The sequence below is a fragment of the Rhipicephalus sanguineus genome, chromosome 2 (genome assembly GCF_013339695.2).
Source record: "Rhipicephalus sanguineus isolate Rsan-2018 chromosome 2, BIME_Rsan_1.4, whole genome shotgun sequence".
In the NCBI taxonomy this organism is placed as follows: Eukaryota; Metazoa; Arthropoda; class Arachnida; order Ixodida; family Ixodidae; genus Rhipicephalus; species Rhipicephalus sanguineus.
Window position 1 is genome coordinate 157263351 of NC_051177.1, and position 8044 is coordinate 157271394.

Here is an 8044-nt window from a genome sequence, read left to right on the forward strand (position 1 = left end):
TGTTCAAGCCTCAGCTGAACCAATGGCTCGCTATTCCACCACTGCTCGAGCCACGAAACTACCACGCCGTTGTTTACTACGCAGGCTGCATCTACGTTCACGGTATATAAACACTCAACTAGCTCCTTCGGCAGTTCATTAGAAACTGGAACGCAAGATATTGATCATTTATATACGAGAGCACTTCATTTCCTACCTTTACTCGCATTAGCCTGTGTGCATTTTTATCTGACCCCAATACGGCTTATGACTGTCCGCAGCTAAACACCCCTTCCGACGCACATGTTGCTGGGTTTCCTGTCTAGACCATTATGCGTTCAATATAAGCAAAATGCGTCAGTATTCTCGGTGGAAATAGTGCCTATAGGAAGGAGCACACTTCCCTTACTAAATAAAACCGCTCCATGTCTTTTTTAGATGCGAGGTATCACTTGCTCGGGGGTATGTAAGGCGGCGTGGTAATCCGCACGCAGCTTTGATGTCCGCACTCACACTATGCATGCGCGACTCTCCCCCTTGTCTCCCTCTAACAGCTGCGCGTTACTCTCTCCCCTTCTCTACCAGCACCTGCTCGCGCTTCTCCTGCGTTCTCTCTTCTGCTCTCACGGCGCATACGCTACTCTCCTCCTCTAGTCTCCTCTCCTTCAGATAGTAGAGCGCTGCGCGCGTTCAGTCCAGCGGTTGCCTCGGTTGGCTCCTCTGAAATGCGGGCTCGACATGCCGAAATTCTCTCGTGCGCCGCGCCGCGATGAGGGCCAGCGCATGTGCGTCCTCTCCCCCTCTCTCTCCTCTCCCACGCTGCCTATCTCTCGCGCGCCTGTCGACGTTCTCCGCACGCCCTGTGAGAATTAACGGCCAGGCTAGAGGGAAGACACGACGCGCGTAGTGTTTCTCTTCGCGTTCCACGACGCGAGGTCAGTAGCATGGCGAGCGAACGCCAATGGAACGCGAGCGTGCAAGTGCTCCGGCTTCGCATCGCCTCATGGTCCACTTTAGCGGGAGATGGTGTAATTTTTGGTCAGGGGTTTGTCGTCTTGTGCGCGTTTGGTCAGTCTCGCACTAGCAAATTGCGGTTGAATCTTGCTGTAATCTCTATATTCGCAAATTTCTGTTCACTTTTGTACTAGTATCCACAATCGACCACGTCAAGCGGACACGGCGAATCTACGCAGTGTACGACAGCGAAACGGTTTGATCCCATATACCGTGTAGTATAGTGCCACCAAAAACTGGACAGGCCGGATAACATCTACAAAAAAATACGGCAGATCCCACGGATTGCGAGAATCGATCTAATACGAAGCAGCCAGCAATGAGCTGCATACATCGCCTTGTTTGTCTTTGATAAAATTGATATAATTCATGTCATGACATCTACCTCCCGGTATATCGCATGTTTATCGTGAAAACATGCATGTATAATCTGGTATATACCCCACTAATGAAACGTGTATTGGGGTACATACAATGAATGACTTGTCATTTATGTTCGTCACGAACTCATGCCATGCCATACAAAATTTAATATATACCCGGTTAACACAACGGCTGGATGCACACGAAGACAGTTTCATGTAAATTATGCGGCACATGGCATGCATGTCATTATTTGCATGTTAGGACAGGTCATTTATGCTCGTCACACAGTGGCGTCGCGCAATACCAATTTTGGCGTATATCAAGCCAGAGAACCGGCCGTAAGCGCACCATGAGCGCGGCATGTAAGTCATGTCTTACAGAAAAAGTATATCATGATTCATATGTGGCCAGCTCAATTTGATGTCCACCATGTACTCAAGCCACGCATTCCACTTTTGGTGTATACCACGCTATAGCGAAAGGGCCGCAAGCGCACCATCAGCGTGAGATGCCATACATGACACGAATGTCATTATTTCCATGTTACCCCACGTCACTTATATCCGCCATGCAGTCGTGTCACGCAAAACCAATTCTGGTGTATATCGAGCTAGCGAAATGGCCGTAAGCGCACGATGAGCGTGGCATGTAAAGCATGTAAAGTAGGCTTTACATGATATGCCTGTCATGATTTTCATGAGACCACCTGTAATTAATACCAATTTTGATGTATATCACAGTAGCAAAACAGCCGCGAGCGTACCATGAGTGTGGCATGCAAGCGTTGTCGAACATGACATGGATGTCATCATTTCGATGTTACCACCTGAACATCTAAATAGCGCGAACTTCAGGGACGAAAGACAGGAGGATGCGACACACACATACACCTGCCATGTATGTTCGTCATAGAGAAATGCCTCGTCAAAGTAACTTCGCTATATATCCATTCATTTGAAAGTATCGAACCCCCCGAGACCACGTCATGTAAACCATGCTGTACATGACATGCGTGTCATGATTAGCCTGTTAGGACCTGTCAGTGCGTCATGTACTCATGTCACGCTATACCAATTATATTATGTATCAAATGAACGTAACGGCCGCAAGAGCACTAAGACCCTTACATGCACTTTATGCCATTCATGACATGCATGCCATTCATGTTATGTCCTGTCATTTATGTTCCTGTATGCCATACAAATTTTGGTATGCCATACCAACGGCCAGGAGAGCACGAAATCTACTAATGATATCTGGTGTTTAACGTCCCGAAACCACGATATGATTATAAGAGACGCCGTACAGGAGGGCTCCGGAAATTTCGACAAGTTTGGGTTATTCAACTTGCTTCTAAATCTAAGCACATGGGCCTGAAACATTTTCGCCTCTATCGAAAATGAAGCCGCCGCGGCCGCCTTTCCATCCCGCGACCGTCGGGTCAGTAGTCGAGCGCCATAACAACTCGACCACCATGGCGGGGCGAGGGCACAAAGTCGTAGGCGGATAGATAGATAGATAGATAGATAGATAGATAGATAGATAGATAGATAGATAGATAGATAGATAGATAGATAGATAGATAGATAGATAGATAGATAGATAGATAGATAGATAGATAGATAGATAGATAGATAGATAGATAGATATGCTCAAAGTCGCAGAATCGCTAAGATATGCTTCGCATTTAAAATTGTCAGATGCGTTCGGTCAACTGCGAAAAATTTACCCATAATTACGATAGCGCCTAATGCGAATTCAGAGCGCAGCTTCGTGTTGGGCAATGCCGACTGTGTTTGAAGTTTTGGCTTTCCGCTACCTATTGACTACGCCATAAATCATCAATTTTGTGAAGTAGGACGGCACTCACTACGGCAATATTTCCCTTTCTACGGATAAGCGAGGCACCCGCTACACATCTCTAAGGTATAATGTGACATTCTTGAGGCTGCATGTGGCTGATGATGAATTATGGCTGAACACTGCGCAGTTGACTAAAACGCGTTTTTGGGCTAGTTGGTGCATGGTCTGACAAAAATTTGGAGGTACAAAGGAACAAGGACAAGAAATGACAGGACTGGTGCCAAACTAACAACTGTTGTATTAGAAAGAATATTGCATTCCAGGTAGCTTCACGCGCATGCGCGAGTCACATTGACAATCACGGTAACAGAATGACAACCTACTTTGAGTTATCAAAACTTGTCTAAAAAGTGCAATTCGTTGCGATATAAATTCAAGGAAGGCACACTAACACATTGGGCGCCCTTCTTATTTATGCAAAAAGCCTCCAACAATTCTCTGGCCACCTGGTTTCGACTTTTCCCAAGCACCCTTGTTCCGTCCTCAGTCATAAGTAGTGTTTCGGAGAGCTTGCTCAAGAAATTGAAAGGCATGCGAAAAAGGGCGGAACCTAATCAGCATAACAAAAGGCTGGAAATTATACCCTATATTCATAAGGTCGCCCACCACCTGAAGAAGGTTGTGGGCAGACACGATGTTCCCGTGGTGTTTTCCGCCCCTAACAAGCTCTCGCGGCTATGTGCCCGTGTGTCTGAGAAAAACAATAAAGCCGCCTGTGACATACAGCATGTAAAACCGTATTGCCCATGCGTAGTTGGGGTGGTTTACGAAATACACCTCAGCTGTGGAAGGACATACATCGGTCAGACTGGTCGATGTTTAAATATTCGATTAAAGGAACATGAAGCCTCCCTTAACAGTGTATCTGGTTTACAGTTGCCTTCGCACTGGAAGTTCTGCGCTTGCGCGCCCGGTTTTTCGAAACGAGGGTGCTTGGGAAAAGTCGAAACCAGGTGGCCAGAGAATTGTTGGAGGCTTTTTGCATAAATAAGAAGGGTGCCCAATGTGTTAGTGTGCCTTCCTTGAATTTATATCGCAACGAACTGCACTTTTTGGACAAGTTTTGATAACTCAAAGTAGGTTGTCATTCTGTTACTGTGATTGTCAATGTGACTCGCGCATGCGCGTGAAGCTACCTAGAATGCAATGTTCTTTCCAATAAAACAGTTGTTAGTTTGGCACCAGTCCTGTCAATTCTTGTCCTTGTTCCTTTGTGCCTCCAAATTTTTGTCAGACTGTGCAGTTGATGGGCAGCATTAGACTACACACTCGTTGCGCAATTAGCAATGTGTGATGACTGGTTGTTATTGTACTCTTCAGCCATGTCATATTACATATGTTAACGAGGTACCTTGCCGGACATGACGTCTGTATAGGGTCTTTTTGCAAATTACTTTCGAGCGCCAGCCTGGCTCTGTGGTAGGATGCTCCACTTGCACGCAGTGGGTCCGCGTTTAAGGCCCATTTGATCCGGGGTATTTTTTGTGATTATATTTTTCATGTATATCGTTTACTTGTTCAAGTCTCTCGGTTACGCCACCGACGGCGACGCCGCTCAGCCCAGGACGGCCGGCTAAGAGCTGCGCTCTATAAAAGGAGCTCCTTCATCTTACGGGCTATCACCACGTGCTTTGTGGAACAATGATTCCTAGCCTCACGCACGAATAGCTCTATCTACAGGCGGGCGTGGGCCCGTGGCCGCGAGCAAGGGAGGACTAGGCCGAGCGCAGCGCTCGGTGTTCAAATTCCACGTCCGTGAGAAACGATGGGACCGTGCGGCCGATATGCTGCACGCCAGGGCCAATCACGGAGCCACTGTTGTCTACGAGATGATCATGGTCATCGGCGGCAAGGACGACAAGGAAGAGTAAGCGGGCCACCACTGCAGGCGCATTGTTATCAAGAACGGCTTGCCTGCGACATAGGTTATTGAAATATAGCTAACGACTCTTGTCTGCTTTTTATTAGATCCAAGCTAACGATGACATTCTACAGATAGAAGAAGAACGGCGATTGGGCTAGTTGGTTACAGTCCATTGTTAAAAGTTATTGCAGCGCAAGCACGTAAGTGCTAAAGGAAAGGCAACACTGTGAAGAACGGAAGGTAAAGAGAGACGCATACGAGAGCTCGTGTGCATCCCTCTTTGCCTTACGCGCTTACGCGCTTGCGCTGCAAACTCTTTTAAAAAAGTGTACGGATAGGGGTATAGCAGGTATCCGATAGGTAATCCTATGTTCTTCAAAGGCGCCTTTGCTTGACGTGTTTGTTTTAAAGGTTTACTCGTTGAGTTCGCGCCAAGCGGTATCGTAGGTGCACCTACCGAAACGTCGGCCTTTCTGATGTATCTATGTTCTTGCAGCATTTAATGCGCATTATCTCGCTTGACTGCGACGGTTTATGCAGAATGTACTCGGATGTGAAAGGGACGCACAGACTAGCGCTACTGAAGCAGCATATTCTTGTAGCCACGTTAGAGTTAGGAGTAACCGTCGGCATAGGCAATAACCGAGGCTCTATCGAGGCGCAGTATAAGCAAGACATGAAGTGCTGAAGATTCTACCAAAGCTAAGAAAATCATTCTCGGACTTGTATCAATAAAGATATTTTGCTGTTATGATGGCATGCTTACCCAAGCAAATCATCAGTTGCTGCTGTCAGTTGAGCCTCCCTAATATTTCCAGTAAGCTGATTACTGCTTCACCCAATGGTGCTGTAAACGACGCAAGCAAAGGTCGGTTGCCAGGTGTTTTGTGGCGTATTGAAAAAAACGTGTTACTCAAGGTTGTTTTATCAAGGTTCTTCGAACTTTTGCGGTGTGATTGGTCATCTACACTCATTGACCTCTAGGTCTCCTTTAAAAGAAGTAAACATCTCCTTTTGAACTGCCTTTCTGGTCGCCCATTTCCTTAGTCACTCTCAGAAGAACTACAAAGTGCTCGTGCACTGTGCGTTACGTTAGCATTAAAATGATACTAAAGAGAAAAACGATTTTTTTTTTCATATTAGTAAAGTACTCTTTCACGATACCAAAAACACCAGGAGCGAGAAAATGCGCAAAAACAATATGTGGGTGTCGACGCCGCCTTGAAGTTTCCGCACCATTCGCCATGACGTCACATGTTTTGACGGCGCCTACTAGAGACTGCATATTTCGCAGTCGGTAGAAATGAAGTACATTGGCCTCTGAGGGGGCCGTAGACTTAACATACCAAGTTTCTGGTAATTTTGTCAAGCGAATGGCACCAAAATACGATAAATACACGTTTGAATCCTTGACGTCACGCGGGGAGATTGCGGCGCGAAATTTAAGCATGAATCTGTCAACTTCATTTTCTCTTCTGTTAATAAACTTTTGATGACGAAATTCACGACATTAAAGTTCTCAGAACGCAATTTATTGATCTATAGCGATTCATTGTTTTTCTTTAGTGTTCCTTTAAGGATCCGCAGTTAGACAAAATGAATCCCTTGGGTCAAATTCAATCAGATCATGGTTCAGCGGCTACATAAAAGCCCGCATTTATTTCAACCTTCTTATAAAGCGAAAGTTTATACGACCCAGTTAAATAGAGACCCGGCAAACACTACGAATGTATAAAATGCTCTGTATAGCAAAGGAAGGCCAGTAATCGAGCCTAACATCGTATTTTCTTTGCGCATTCATACTATATGCGTTATACAAAAAATGACCGTACTGCATTGAATGCACAGAAAAGAAGCGCTGATGCGATCCCTAGAGAGTTTTCCGCGTGTATCACGTCTGTTCTTTAGGATAAAGTTATCGTTTTTGCAGATGATGGACCGCCACAATGCTTGTTTGGAGCAGAACTTACGGCGATCGGAGAGTTCTGTTTTGGCATAGCTGTCACGGTAACGTCCATCAATAATATCAGTGAAAGTTATATATCTGAACAACAGCTTCAGAACTTCTCCAGCACGGCGACACCACACGTATCCCATGTGCGTGCGTTGAAGTTATTTTGCTGCATGTGCCCGATCAGCTGGAGGGAATGGGCGGCTGGCTGTTACCGCACGTGTCTAGTACCGTGTCAAAGAGCTGGTATCCTAGGTTTGAGGAAAAAAAAACACAGTTTCACCGCAAGGGCGAAACAATGAATGATATAGAAACGAATTGTAATGTTATATCAAATAAGGCTAGTAGCTCACTCTTTTAGATCCGGTCTCGCGTAACTCTACAAAACGCTGGTGGAAGAGAATACGGCCGCTTCAGGAAGAGGAGCGTTTCGCAGTCTCTTCGCGTTGAGGGCGCAGCACGTAGAACTTTGAGCTTTCCGCTGATGCGTGCCGAGACCGCGCCCTTAGAATCAAAGTTCACAGTGGCACGAGCGACCTCAATCCCCCTTTCCCCTTTCCCTCCGCCCAGCGCGTCCCTTCATGCTCTTTCAAGACGGGCGGGGCGTTTTCGCCCTGTTTAGCAGCATTCCACGGCCGGCTTCGCATGTGGGGTGATGTTATCGCATGCGCCCTACGAGCATTGGAGATGGGCCGGATCGTTTGCCGTCTGATTCAGCCGCGTTCATCGCCCAGTTTTACCCGCGGATAGAACATTCGATGCGAGAGGGGATGTTATTGAATGATACTTTATATAGAACAGGGCGGCGAGAGCAACGGCGACGCCGAAGGCAAAAACCCGCCGAAAGTGCCCATATATTTGCTATCGCAATAGAGAAGCTGACCAAGCCCTACCCTAACGGGAACACGGTGCACGCGAAGCTTCTCAAACCGTTTGAAGGTGCAACCTAGTCCTTTCTGAAATCGGTCAGTCTAAACTCTTGATCGAGTACAACCCAACCTTTAACC